Consider the following 15,276-nt stretch of genomic DNA (forward strand, 5'->3'; position numbering starts at 1 on the left):
TGGAGCCGCGTGGCCACAGGCACTTGGACTCTCCAGAGAGTTGGCGAGAGGCTTTCCTGGCTGGAAGCAGTGACAAGTATGTGGGTTTGAGGGACAAAGGAAACTTGAAAATGACAAAACTGAAAAATCAAGTCCCCACAATCTCCCCGAGCGAAGAGAGCCGTCGTAGCCATGGGCTGTGCCTCATTCCTGCACGCCCGCGACGGAAGATTTGTGCGCGCTTTCCCGGGGCAGCCTTTGCAGTTGGGCTTTGCTGTGGCTGGATGACGCTGAGCCCTTTGCTTTGCTTCTCTAGGCCTCAGTTTTCCCATTTGTACCATTAGGGTATTAATTTAAATAGCAGAAGCACTCTGTCGTATTCTGAATGGGACACCAGTTAATTCTAGAACATTTGGGAGGTTTCCCATAGCTCCTGTGAGCCCCAGGGAGAGTTTGAGAAATAAATGATAGAGGGTCAACGTGATCATAAAGTGTTATGCTGCCACCGAAGGTCTCTCGAGCCTCGTAGTTGGCGCTTTAAGCAAAATAGGCGGTTAAGACAGGTCTACACATGCTGTGTGTGGACCCAAACCATGAACATATGCTGGGCCTCAGCTCGTGCTGTTCCCTTGGTCTTGGCGTCCTGTGGTCCTCACATGAGCTGCACCCAGCCAACAGAGCCCTGACCTCCAGGCTGAGTTTCTGTAAAGTGATGCTGGACTTACAGTAGTTCAAGGACTTGATGGTTACTTCTCCCTCCTCAAGTTGCACTATGGCTTTTTAAAGCAGGTGACTTTTTGTCCATCTTCTCAAAGTATTCAGCTTCATTTTCACAGAAATGATCATTCTCATCTCTCACTCAAGTTTTACGTTTGCATAAATTTTCATCAAACGTAATTACAGTAAGTTTAACTGGAAAAAATAAGAGAAAGACTCTAATGTTAACAGCAAAAAGGCCCAGGCTTCTGAAGAGACGCCCCTTCTACCCTGGTGTTTGTCATGGCACCAGCCAACCCAGCAAGATGGAGCTGTCAGTCCAGCCAGGAAGCTTCTGCATGTGTCTCAAACAAGGCGGCACCAGCACAAAAATCCACAGGCCCTGCAGTGGGAAGGGATGAATGAGTCTCCAGAAACAGATCCAAATAAAAATAAGGACGGAGAAAAGGAAACACCAAGCTAACAGGAAGGGATGTTCTAAGACACGAAGAGCTATTTGGAAAACATCGTATTAAAACCTCACTTTTACCCAGTATCAGAGTCACTTCCAGATGTAAATGCCAGTTGTGGAAATTCTTAGGAAAGTAAGGATGCTTCAGCAGAATGAAGAATCATCTATTTTCAGTCCACAGTTATGTTCAACTAATTTTAAAAAATTTGAGGGGGAAAAAAAAAAGCCTATATGTCTAAACAGCTTTTACAATCAAATAGGAAAAGATTCTGATAGTCCAGTAGAAGAATGATCTTCAGTGTGAATAAATCACAGAGGTAAAAAAGCCTGTACGGTTTTACAGGCTCACCCTCACTGCCTCTCACAGACATTGTGTCTGTCAACCGCAGAGCCTGAAATCCGTATAGTGACCACCACTCCAGCGCTTTGGTTCAGCTCAGCTGCAGCGAATGTGTTAGGGTGGGAGGCTTCGTATTCCAGTAGAAAGGAGCGCACTCACAGGCACACAGAACACTCTGCAGGTCTAAGACTTAGGAGAAGACGAAGATTTCTAGGCTGTTAGAATGTTATTTTGTATATGCAAGTTTGGGTACCTTAATAATAGAGATTAAGTAAATGCAGAGGAAACCTACAATGACGTGCCATTTTTCAGCTGTCAGTTAAGCAGAGAAAGAAAAGGTGACATTTATTCTTGGTGGTGGTGTAGATTTGTACCAGCGATGTGGTACGTGTGGAGGGCCAGCGGGCAATCAGTCTAAAACACACATGCCTCCAACCCAGGATGTCTGCTCTCATTTACTAACGTGTGGGTGAACATGGCTATGTAGCCACTAGATATTCATCAGAGTACGATTTTAGTAGTAGCAAAAGCCTGAGACTCTGGTGCGCGCTCGCAGTGGGCTGCAGGGCTGTGGGGGTGAGCCAGGACCCGAGTATTGCAGGGCTGCCCGCCGGAATGCCTCTTCCTGAGGATGGAGACGAGGTGACTCAAGGGGAGGGCAGCACGAGGTGGTCTGTTCACGTCAGAAGGGGAGGGAAGTGTCTGTACGTGCTTCTGTATCAGCACCTAAAAGGACAGGTCAGAAGGACCAGTGGCCAGCACAGAGGGGAACTGGAAGGGTGGGGTTGCAGCCTCACCTGCCCGTTTGTGCTGCTTGAATATTTTCAGCGTGACTCGTCACCTCAAAACATGCAGATTGACATGGTGCTTATTTTGAGACTACACCAGTATTCTGAATTAATTCCTTACAATTCTGTATTTTAATAATACGTGCTTTTATAATTTTGAGGTGTTTCATCTGCTCAGTGTATTTAGTTTAGGCGGAAGCGGTCCCTGTGACATCCTTTTCCCCTTGAAGACTTGCATGCCCAGTACTGCTGTGTCTCGCGGGGGCTGTTGGGTCACTAAGCTTTTCTGGCTTTCATGTGGCCTGGTGTTTAATGATTACTTTAGGATATACTCGGTCATTCTTTCTTATTTGCTTTCTACTGAGAGAGATTTTCCTACATTTTGGCAGCCTGGGAAGAAAAGCATCTATTTTTTTCCTTAAAGTCCAGCAGAATTTTACATATATATATGTATATAAAATGGTTTTTCTAGAAGCTCATTAAATATGGACGTGTAAAACTAACAATTTATTTCATGTATTAATTAGCCTGACAATGAACCACTTTTCATGCTCTTTATTTTTCATTTACTTAGTTGTCTCCTACTATTTACCTATAAATCCTTACAGAAGAGTATAAATAATAAAATTAATTATGCAGGCAGCAGTAACAGTGAAATAATGCCCACTGTGATAGCCTATGGTTTTTTAAATAAAATGCCAACTCAGTTTTTCTTAATATTTATTCTATAAATATCCGCAGTGAAATTAAACCATTGCACTTGGCTACTATAGATATTTTCTAGCTTGGTCCTGGTTTTTAAAATGTGTCTTTGCTGTTTATGGTATATTTTTTCTGCAAATCATGACCTTGAAGTTCTTACTTTCCAAACCCATTTTTAAAAATGGTTTTATTGTATGTCAAGAGAAGAAGAAAGCAAGCAAAAATATTACCCAAGATTCCACCATCCAGAAATAGCCATTAGTGAACATCATTAGCCAAGTGGAAAAGACTGAGGTAATCGTGCTAAATAAAAAGGAAAGAAAGAAGCTTGTTATCTGTGGAACACAAAGATCATCTTTATGCACGAATATCAATTAAAATGTTGGCTGTGTCTCTAGAAGTACTTATGTTAAAGTGAAAATAAACTTAATTTTACTTAAACAGAAGAGCCTGCAATCTAAAAGTGAAGTAACTGTGGAACTTCAGCTGAAAGTTTCCTTTATGCCTAAAGAATTCAGTTCTGAAAAATGAGGTCAGGAGAACATTGAGAGGTTGTCATTGTAGATGTTTTTTAAAGCTGTATATTTTTCCTGATTTTTGTTAGAATTTTTCAACTTTTTCTTTGCATTTAATATCTATCGAACATCTTTGTATAACAGTGCATGTAGATCTCTCTCTCCTCGCTGTAGCAGCTGCCTAGTATCCTGTCGTATAGATTTATTATGAAATAGCCCTCCATTAATTGATAATTTGATAATTTATGATTTCCAATTATTTCTGCTTTTTGAATACTGTAATGAACACTCTTCGTTTTTGGCGGGGGGGGGGTTGGTTTTTTTTTTTGTTTTTTTTTTTTTTCTTTTTTTGAAACAGTCTCATTATTTCGCCTAGGCTGGAGTGCAGTAGCGTGATCTTGACTCACTGCAGCCTCAACCTCCCGTCTGGCGCTCCTCCTTCCCTGGTGTGTGAGCCTGTGTGTTCTTGATATGGGTGGATTCTCCTTGATGCTCTCTCACCTTCTCTTAGCTCCTTTGTCTTCCCTTCCAGCAGCCTTCTTGGGAAGACCTGTCCTCTGCTGTCTTTTGTGAGATTCTAAAAATGTCCTAGAGTGGATTTCCTTCCCCCAGTGAGGGACCCACAGGGAGAGGCGTTCTTGAGTATCACAGCATGTCTGTCAGGCAGGGCCCCCGGCCCACAAGCCCCCTTCTCCTCACTGGCAGGATCCCCACTGCAGGTCAGTGGCATTTCTGCCTGCTTCTCTCCGTGGTGGGGCCCAGGTCCCACTTCAGCCACTTGCTGTCTGTACCCACAACTATTTTTATGTAAGAAGTCTTCAGAACCTGAATACAGCATTAAAAATTGAAAACTTTTTACTTTGAGGGTCACTGATGAAAATGGTAAGTAATGTTTAGAGACAGGCCTTTTTTTTTTTCTAGAGGAAAGTTTTATTTGCCAAAAAGAGGTGACTTTTAAGCACAGTGGGCTAAAATTCCAAATAGCTGGTTAAATGCCCGAAACAGATTCATTTTGGTAGTTTCCCAACTTGACAAATGGAATAATCTTGCATCACTACAGAATTCATTCCGGTTTCCCAAATCCAATTCAGTGATGTCAAAACGAGTCTTCTCTTGTTGGGGGACTTTTTTTTTTTTTTAAGATACTAGGTCGTCTGAAAGTTGCAACAGAATACAGTGTGGTTGTGATGGACTGCATGTTAAGTGTTGATTTTCTCAAGTAGGTCTTGGCATATAAGAACCCATTAACAGATCATTGGAAACCATTCTGTGTTGTGATACGGATAGCCTTATGGTTTATATTAGTCTGTTTTCACACTGCTGATAAAGACATACCCGAGACTGAGAAGAAGAGGTTTAATGGACTTACAGTTCCACACAGCTGGGGAGGCCTCGCAATCATGACAGAAGGCAAGGAGGAGCAAGTCATGTCTTAACATGGATGGTGGCTGGCAAAGAGTTTGCGCAGAGAAACTCATGTTTTTAAAACTATCAGATGTCATAAAACTCTATGACGAGAATAACGCGGGAAAGACCCGCCCCCACCATTCACTCACGTCCCACCAGTTTCCTCCCACAGTATGTGGGAATAGTGGGTATTAAAATTCAAACTGAGATTTGGCTGGGGACACAGCCAAACCATATCATTACCCCCTCCCTGACCCCTCCGAAGTCTTACATCCTCACATTTCAAAAGCAGTCATGCCTTCCCAGCAGTCCCCTAAAGTCTTAACTCATTTCAGCATTAACTCAAAAGTCCACAGTCCAACATCTCACCTGAAACAAGACAAGTCCCTTCTGCCTATCAGCCTATAAAATCAAAAGCAAGTTAGTTGTTTCCTAAATACAATGGGGGTACAGGCATTGAGTAAATACAACCATATATATGGGAGAAATTGGCCAAAACAAAGGGGCTGCACAGGCCCTGTACAAGTCCAAAATCTAACAAGGCTGTCAAATCGTAAAACTCCAAAATGACCTTTGACTCCATGTCTCACGTCCAGGTCACGCTGATGCAAGAGGTGGGTTCCCATGGTCTTGGGCAGCTCCGCCCCTGGGGTTCTGCAGGGTACAGCCTCCCTCCCGGCTGCTTTCACAGGCTGGTGTTGAGTGTCTGTGGCTTTTCCAGGCACATGGTGCAAGCTGTTGGTGGATCTACCATTCTGGGGTCTGGAGGATGGTGGCCCTCTTCTCACAGCTGCACTAGGCAGTACCCCAATAGGAACTCTCTTTGGGGGCTCCAACCCCACATTTCCCCTCCGCACTGCCCTAGCGGAGGTTCTCCATGAGGACCCTGCCCCTGCGGCAAACTTCTGCCTAGGCATCCAGGCATTTCCATACGTCCTTTGAAATCTAGACACAGGTTCCCAAACCTCAGTTCTTGACTTCTGTGCACTCGCAGGCTCACCACATGGAAGCTGCCAAGGCTTAGGGCTTCCACCCTCTGAAGCCACAGTCCGAGCTATGCATTGGCCCCTTTTAGTCATAGCTAGAGCAGCTGGGACACAGGGTACCAAGTCCTTGGCTGCACACAGCACAGGGACCCTGGGCCTGGACCACGAAATCATTTTTTCCTCCTGGGCCTCCAGGCCTATGATGGGAGGGGCTGCCATGAAGACCTCTGACGTGTCCTAGAGACATTTTCCGCCTTGTCTTGGGGATTCACATTTGGCTCCTGGTTACTTCTGCAAATTCCTGCAGCCAGCCTGAACTTCTCCCCAGAAAATGGGATTTTCTTTTCTATTGTCAGACTACAGATTTTCTAGACCTTTATGCTGTGTTTCCTTATAAAACTGAATGCCTTTAACAGCACCCACGTCACCTCTCGATTGCTTTGCTGCTTAGAAATTTCTTTCACCAGATCCCTAAATTATCTCTCTCAAGTTTAAAGTTCCACAAATCTCTAGGGCAGGGGCAGAATGCCACCAGTGTCTTTGCCAAAACATAACAAGTCACCTTTGCCCTAGTTCCCAACAAGTTCCACGTCTCCATCTCAGACCACCTCAGCCTGGACCTTATTGTTCCTATCACTGTCAGCATTTTGGGCAAAGCCATTCAACAAATATCTGGGAAGTTCCAAACTTTCCCGTTTTCTTCTGAGCCCTCCACACTGTTCCAACCTCTGCCTCTTATCTAGTTTCAAAGTCACTTCCACATTTTGGGGTTATCTTTTCAGCAGTCCCCCACTTCTGGTACCAAATTACTGTATTAGTCCATTTTCACACTGTGGATAAAGACATACCTGAGACTGTAGAGAAAAAGAGGTTTGGGCCAGGCGCGGTGGCTCAAGCCTGTCATCCCAGCACTTTGGGAAGCCGAGACGGGCGGATCATGAGGTCAGGAGATCGAGACCATCCTGGCTAACACGGTGAAACCCTGTCTCTACTAAAAAATACAAAAAACTAGCTGGGCGAGGTGGCGGGCGCCTGTAGTCCCAGCTACTCGGGAGGCTGAGGCAGGAGAATGGCGTAAGCCCAGGAGGCAGAGCTTGCAGTGAGCTGAGATCCGGCCACTGCACTCCAGCCTGGGCGACAGAGCCAGACTCCGTCTCAAAAAAAAAAGAATAAGAAAAAAGAAAAAGAGGTTTAATGGACTTAACAGTTCCACATGGCTGGGGAGGCCTCACAATCATGGCAGAAGGCAAGGAGGACAGGTTATGTCTTCCATGGATGGCGGCAAGCAAAGAGAGCCTGTACAGGGAAACTCCTGGTTTTGAAACTGTCAGATCTTGTGGGACTCATTCATTAACACGACAACAGCGCAGGAAAGACCCACCCCCATAATTCTGTCACCTCCCATCAGGCTCCTCCCACGACACATGGGAATTGTGCTAGTTACAAATCAAGGTGAGATCTGGGTGGGGGCGCGGCCGAACCATATCACTGTTTTATCTCAGTTGGAAAATATTTGGACACAATGTGTGATGAGCCAAATAATAAATGCTTTTAAGTATTTGGGAGTATGGGAAGGAAGTCATATTTTCTTAAAAACTGTGGGCTTACATCTTAAGGAGTTTTTGGTTTGTTTTACTATTTTTATTCTTGAAATATGAGTTTATGTTATAGAGAGCTAATAGGTAACCACCCTGCCAAAAACAAACAATTGCCAGAAGGGGTCTTTTAGGAATTCTTGAAAATTATCTGAGTTCAGGAGATGAAGTCAGAAGTCTTGAGAATGGAGATAATTGAGTGGAAAAGAGAAACTTGCAGAAGAAGAAAGAGTTTCTCAGCCCTGTTTTCTCTCATTCACTTCTAGAAGACCTTGAAGGTTTCTAACATCCCCTGGGTGTATTAGGCGCTTTCCTCACTCTTGAGAGTGCAGAATTCAGTAGTAAAAACAATTATTCTTGAATTGTGTTGTCAGTGCCTGACATTTCCATGCATAGAATTTGAACCTCTCCTGGGGTGCAGGTATTCATTGTGAATGAGGCAGCACTCTAACCGCAAGCAGAGTAAGAGTCTCAAATCAAGCAGGCTGCCACAGTCTGAAGGAACTAAAAATACCTCTTTCAGGGATCTGCATCTTCAGATGGTAATAAAACTTTTAATAAGGCCTTTTTTTTTTGTCAAAAAAAAAAAAGTATTGTAGAATTTTACATTAAATAGTGGAATTGCCATGAAAACAATGTATTCTGACATTGATCCAGCAGCCGAATAGGCCTGCAGGGAACAGTGGCTCTTGGCAGCGGGTCAGGCTGTGGGCTTCAGAGCAGGCGGCTGCCTGGCTCACCAGCACTGCTAGGGTTAATCCGCTCTCAGTGGCGTCCTCCTAGAATCCAGCTTGAAAATTAAATGGAAATAAACGAACATCGGTTATGGTCTGGGAAATTTGCTGCGTATTGCATGTTCTGTATGACACACTAATACATGTACATGCATAGTATTACAGATGACTGCATATATTGGTGAACCATTAGCCTGAATTGAAGAGATCTCAGGTGAGTATTGGGAACGTGCACATCATCTTCGCAATGGAGCCCACTCTATATCTGAGAAGTCAGTGTGCGTGTGGAGAAAGAACGGAAGGGAATGCAGGCAAGTCCAGATCACCCTTGAGAGGCAGTTCTCAGATGGAGCTGTGCTGACTTCCTCGCTGAGGACCTACAGCGCTATGGTAGTGTAGACTCACGTAATGGTGCCATCTTTTAAGCAGGTCTTGACTTTGATGCCTCATTTGCTGCTGCTAGATCCAGGTGGAGCCAGCTTCTCTGGTGTGTGGGTTGTTTGTTTGCAATGTGCATTTGGTGAAATTGACAGCTGGGTTTCTGTGTCCCCCCCCAGAACATCGGTGTTCTGTGCCTGTAGCCAGTACTTTTCTGTGACTTGTCTTTCTTTCCTGTGTTCGTTCCTGTTACTGTTGTTAGTATGTTTACTTCTATATTTTGCTGGAGCACATCCTGCAGTAGTTTGCCAAGGAAGGGTACATAGGAACACAAAGTTTTTTAAATTCTTGGATATCTGAAAATGCCTTAATGTTGCCCTCCCATTTGACAGGTAAAGTTTGGAAGGACCTTGAATTGCTGGATGGGTATGACTTTCCCTAAGAATGTGGGTGCTGGGTGCCACCATCTGCAGGAGCCTTTACTGCCATGGAGAAGCTCATGCCGGCCAGACGCGGTGGTTCACGCCTATAATCCCAGCACTTTGGGAAGCTGAGGCTGGCAGATCACGAGGTCAGGGGATTGAGACCATCCTGGCTAACACGGTGAAACCCCGTCTCTACTAAAAATACAAAAAAATTAGCCAGGTATGGTGGCAGGTGCCTGTAGTCCCAGCTGCTGGGGAGGCTGAGGCAGGAGAATGGCATCAGCCTGAGAGGCGGAGCTTGCAGTGAGCCGAGATTGCACCTAGCCTGGGCAACAGAGCGAGGCTCCATCTCAAAAAAAAAACAAAAAGCTCATGCCATGCTCATTCCCGTTCTCTGCTGTGTAGCTTGTACAGGCATTGAGCAATTTGCATCATGCTCTGCCATGCCAGGAACACGGGACAAAGCTGCTTCTGCCGTGGAGCCAGACAGTGACAGTGGACACGTGACCAAGAGAGATGGAGAAAGTGGCCGTGACAAGGGGACCAGGGTTCTGGGGAGGCCAGCAGTGCTGGCATCATGGGTCGGGGAGGCCTCCTGTGACCAGAGACTAGAGGAAGCTGGTGAGCCCAGCAATGACCATGTGCAGGGTCGGGGATGGGACAGCAACGGGACATGAGGTGGGAGAAGCGGGCAAGTGGGTTTGCAGGAGGGTTTCCCAGACAAGGGACTTAGCTTGACCCTGGTTGAGAGAGGTCACCGTGGGAGGAATTCAGGCAGAAACTGTGGAGGCGAGGGCGGAAAACCCCGGGGCAGGCAGCAGCCAAGAGGCTGTGCGCGTGGAGGGCAGGAGGTGCTGGAGCTGGAGGGCAGGACGCAGAGCTGAATCGTGGGGCATCAGCTATGGGATCTGACAGATGAACTGGATGGATGAGGGGTGTGGCCACCTCCTGTGCTGAGGGACTACAGAAGAGAGGCATGGGAGAAATCAGGGGCTCTGTTCTGGACACATTCAACTTGAAATATGGATGAGATGTCCCAGTGGGAACATTGAGTAGGTGGTTAACGCACAAGCTCAAGTTCAGCTCAGGGCTGGAGATGTGAATTCTGCAGCCATCAAGTATAAATAGAATTTAAAGCCATTGAACTTAGGAGAGTGCCTGTCAACAGGATTTAGAGGTCCAGGAAAGGAGATAGAGGCATGGCCAGTGCTGAGGAAGAGCCTGGGGCTGTGGGAGCAGCGAGGCCCCATCTGGCTCTGGACGCCTGGAGAGCCGGAGAGAGGAAGGCTGGCTTGTTGCTGCCTCTCAGATGTGCTCAGCTGGCGACATTTGCCTGTGGCTAAAACACAGGGGCTTACTCATGTGTGTGTTTTCAGAATATCTATACTTATCTCCATAGAACTCTTAACTATTTTAATTCTTTTTTTTTTTTTTTTTTTTTTGGAGGCAGTTTGTCTCTGATCTCAGCTGACTGCAGCCTCCATCTCCCGGGTTCAAGTGATTCTCCTGCCACAGCCTCCCAAGTAGCTAATTTTTTTGTGTTTTTTAGTAGAGATGGGGTTTCACCACGTTGGCCAGGCTGGTCTGGAACTCCTGGCCTCAAGTGATCCCTGCACCTTGGCCTCCCCAAGTGCTGGGATTTCAGGCGTGAGCCACCCTGGCCAGCCTATTTTCATTCTTTTTTTTTTTTTTTTTTTTTTTTTTGAGACGGAGTCTCGCCCTGTCGCCCAGGCTGGAGTGCAGTGGCCGGATCTCAGCTCACTGCAAGCTCCGCCTCCCAGGTTTACGCCATTCTCCTGCCTCAGCCTCCCGAGTAGCTGGGACTACAGGTGCCCGCCACCTCGCCCGGCTAGTTTTTTGTATTTTTTAGTAGAGACGGGGTTTCACCATGTTAGCCAGGATGGTCTCCATCTCCTGACCTCTTGATCCGCCCATCTCGGCCTCCCAAAGTGCTGGGATGACAGGCTTGAGCCACCGCGCCCGGTCCTGTTTTCATTCTTAATACACACATTGTTCATCCTCCCTGACTTAGTTCTTCCAGAAAGGTGGTTGCTCACCAGTCTCCTCTTCTCTAAGAACCTTCTCAGCACAGGAGTTCTGTTCTGTCTGTTGAATTTACAGGAGATTAAGATCATGCAGAGATACCAGGAAACTGGCTCTGGTTTTTGCAAGAAGCCAGTTGAATAGAGGGGCCTTGGGAGATAATTAGGCAGATTTCTCTGACCTGTGTTAAGTAGCGCTGCTCGTTTCAGAGGAGGTAGCATTGGGGAAGAAGGACTTACAAATGTGCTTCTTGCTTTTAAGCAGCTTGGTTCTCGTCATACAACTACACTTGCCTTTAGGGACTGTGTAGGTACCTGTTGGAACTTCTTTCTTGGATTTATTTGGAGTAGGCTTTCGTAGTACTCATAGTGTTTATTAGAGTAACATTACATCAGCATTTAACTTACTTTAAAACCTAGTCCTCTTTTGGGAAATTCAGTATAAAATCCTGAGAACAGCAACAAACCTAACAAGATATATGTGGTCCCAGCTTACTGAGGGTTCAACTTGATGATGGGGCAAATGCAATTTGCATTCAGTAGAGCATCAGTAAATTACTTGAGATGCTAAAAGCTTTATTATAAAATAGGCTTCGTGTTAGATGATTTCATCCAGCCATCAGCTACTGTAGGTGCCCTGAGCACATTTAAGGCAGGTGAGGCTGTGCCATGATGTTTGGTAGGTTACAGGTTTCAGTGCATTTTCAGTGCATTTTCTGTTTACGGTGTTGTCAGTGTACGTTCTGTTTACGGTGTATGGTGAGGTTGTTGGGAAGTAGCCTCACGATAAGCCCAGGAGATTCCCTGCATGTCGTGGCAGCCAGAGGACAGCAGGAGCCCCTTGGCACGCTGTGCCCGCCCCCATTTATGACTAGTGATGACACAGTTATTGTAAAACTGATGTGACTTTTGCCAGCCCAGACTTCAGTTTGTAGACTACAGCCCAGCTTGTAGATTCTAATTCCGTTCTCACCCTATTCTAGTCCAGAAATTCTTAAAGTTTAGTGTTCATGAGAATTGCTGTATACAACATACAAGGGGCTGTGTACAAAATCCCTATGTCCTGCAGTTGCTAGTCAGTTTAAAGGGCTTCAGTCCAGTTAAAGGGTTCTGTGAGCTGTGTGGTGCTGCCACTGTGTGGGGCATGTGTCAAGCAGCTTCATGGTCACTGCGGGATATTTTAGCACTGAGACATTTTAGAAGCAGCCCAGGCCGTGCCACCAGCTGGCATGAACTCACTCATTAAACACTTACTGAGGGCCTGCTCATGCCAGGAGCTGTACGAGCTGCTGAGGTTTTGTGGTCACTATTTGGAGATGTGGAGTCCTTGGGGTCATAGCTGCACCCCAGTCCCGGTGGCGCAGGAGTCGCCTTAGGGCATTGTGCATGGGGTCCCACGTGAGGTGCCACGTGAGCCCAGAGCAAAGGCCCCCTGAGTCTGCCAAGGAGGCAGAGGCTTCCCAAAAGAGGTGGCACTGGAGATAAGCTGAAAAGGGGCCTCTCGTGGCAGGCAGAGACCCTGTGAGGCCGTGCCAAGGACAGAGACCTGGGGACCAGAAACCAGGGCAAGGGGCGGGCTGGGCAAGCGGCAGAAGCCCTTCAGGAGACTGGCCCTGGGCTGCTCCAGATGCCTCGTGCCCGTCCTGCCTCCCACCAGGGCCACAGCCTCTGGGGAAGGATGGATCTGATGTCCTCCCTCAGATCTCCACATCCCTGACACCCTACGAAATGGGAATCTGGGAGAGGCAACCAAAGAGCAGTGTAGTGGAATTCATGAACCCCTGCGGCGCCGGTTCCCGGGCCGCCTCGGAGCATGGCAGTGCCACAGGACACGCCCCGCGTTCCACCGTCTGCCAACAGATGAGTGTTTTCATCTCATTGAACAGCACATACTTTATTTCTCTTGGAGTCCTTTTGAGAAACAGGACGATTCTCAAATTTGATTAAAACCTTGGAGAGAATCACAGGGAAGAGGTCACAGCAGCAGTGGCTAGTAGCAGCCCGGCTCACAGAGGCTGCGTGTATCTCGGCTTCACAGCTCTGCTTCGTGAGCATCTCCTGGGTCTGGGTCAGGAGTGTGCCCAGAGCATGGTCAGCCTGGGTGGTTTTTGCGTGGAGCCTCTGAAGCAAGTTGTGGACCCAGGCTAGGATGTCCCTGGAGGTGTTTTCAGATTTGGGGATTTGTTTCATTTTTACACCTAGAGACAGCCTTTTTTTCTTTTTGTGAGCTCAGCTCAGGGCTTCACTCCATCACCCAGGCTGAAGTTTAGTGGTGCCATCACACCTCACTGCAGCCCCGAACTCGGGCTGCAGCCATTCTCCTGCCACAGCGTCCCAAGTAGCTGGGACGATAGGTGTGCACCATGCCCAGCTAATTTATTTTATTTTTTGGAGTTGGGGTCTGACGATATTGCCCAGGCCTGAAGCATCCTCCCACCTCAGCCTCCCAAAGTGCCAGGATTATAAATGTGAACCACTGCACCCAGCCTAAATTTTTCATTATATTTTAGCCAACGTCTTTGACGTCTGTAGTGGATGAGTCTCTGAGTAGTCTGCCATTTTGCCAGCACTGCTATTTTTTTTTAACACTTTGTTTTTATTTAACAAGATGGAATGCTCAGGAAGGTCATATAGTCTAACAGTCTGCGGGTTCTTTCAAAGAAATGGCGCTTAGCTTTGAAAATAACTTCTTCATCTCTGTTGTGTTCCAGGGTGATTGCACTTTACACAGTTACATAAAGAATGCAGGTATCAGGTTGGAGTTGCATAATATGTACTACTAATTGAAATAACTATAAACTGTTTTGTTTTGTTTGTTTTTATGAATTCAGATCCCTTCCTTTGTGGCCCCAGTTTAAAACATATTTGGGCTTCTTTTTAGGGATGAGACTGACTGTCCAGGGCAGAACATGGGATTTCCGTCCTTCCTGCTGAGGTGGGAGGCTTGAGACCTGACAGTAGCCAGTCAGTAGTGGGGTCGGTTCCGCCCAGCCCTCCCCAGAGCCAAGCACACAGTGGGCAGCGCTGTCTACCCTTGAGTGCTGGCTTCACCCTGGCCCACACATAGTAGCCTGATGGCTCCAGCAGGGAGTGGATAGAAGCAGCAGCTCCCCTCTTCCAGGGACGACGTTGTCTCTTACAGAAGCACGTGCTTATATTTGGATTCCTGATTTTGATAGGAAAGCCTGTGTTGGACTGTCAGGTCAGTTCGTCGGTCCAGCACATACTCTGTGCTCAGTGCAGAGGCTACAGAGACAGTGAAGACAGGACCTGCCCCTACAGGAGCCTCAGAGACGGTGCCTGCCCTGCTGTCAGCCTCCTCCCATTGACCTCCAAGGGTTTCATCCCTGCCCCCGGCCTTTTCTCAGAGATGGTACTCAGATATTTCTGTGTAGATAATAACATGGAGTACATTGAGCCCACTTATCTTGTTTTGAGAATTTGGAGTATTGCTGTTTCTGTGTCCTGGTGGTTGGTATGTAACATGGAGCTAGAGAGCGACGGTTTAGGAGTTCATCATGTATAATTAATTTAAATAAGTCATTAGCAGCTGGAGAATATGCCTACAGTACATAGGAATTATGCTGCCTTGCCAATCTAAGACAGAAAGGTCAAGAGAGTCTAAGTTGTACTTCTGAAATGTTTCTCTGCATAGCATACATTACTGGAAACCATGGTTAAGCTTTCACTGTTTTTCAGTGTTATCGTTTTAAGGTGAATTAACTGAAAATGAAGATAAAAGTTCTTAATTAGAAAAATATTTTTGCCATCTCCTAATAAAGAGGAAATTAAATCTGTGTGTAGTCAGAACTACTTGCTTATCTACAATAGGACTGGAAATTAAATTTCATAAGTAATCGTTGAATCTTGTGTGATTCATGGTTCTGAACATTTAGCCCCAAAAAGGATAAATGTACAGGATTTTGAATTGTTAAGACAGCGTGCCATTGCCCTACAGATACCTGCATGTGTGCCCAGAATAGGTGGGAAGACGGCGTACATCACTGTCTGTGATGGAAAGCTCCAGACACAGCCTCAGTGAGCCTGGGAACTTTTATTTACTGAATAAATTCCCGCACAGCATGTGTTGCTGGGGCCGGGGGCTGACGCCGGGGTTGCCAGGAGCACCTGCCTTACCGAGGGGGTAGTTTCTGGATTAATGTGTGAACGGAGGGAGCAGCGTGCCTGGAGAGTGAAAGCTGATGTCAGCGCAGGGA

At 46.5% G+C, this 15,276-nt stretch overlaps 1 protein-coding gene across 6 annotated transcripts in view; it reads left to right on the forward strand.

The window, feature by feature from the left end:
• SFSWAP (splicing factor SWAP) overlaps window positions 1-15,276 on the forward strand; it is an 87,827-nt gene that overhangs the window by 25,321 nt on the left and 47,230 nt on the right. The window lies entirely within an intron of this gene.

Source organism: Piliocolobus tephrosceles, chromosome 10 (assembly GCF_002776525.5).
Source record: "Piliocolobus tephrosceles isolate RC106 chromosome 10, ASM277652v3, whole genome shotgun sequence".
Classification (NCBI taxonomy): Eukaryota; Metazoa; Chordata; class Mammalia; order Primates; family Cercopithecidae; genus Piliocolobus; species Piliocolobus tephrosceles.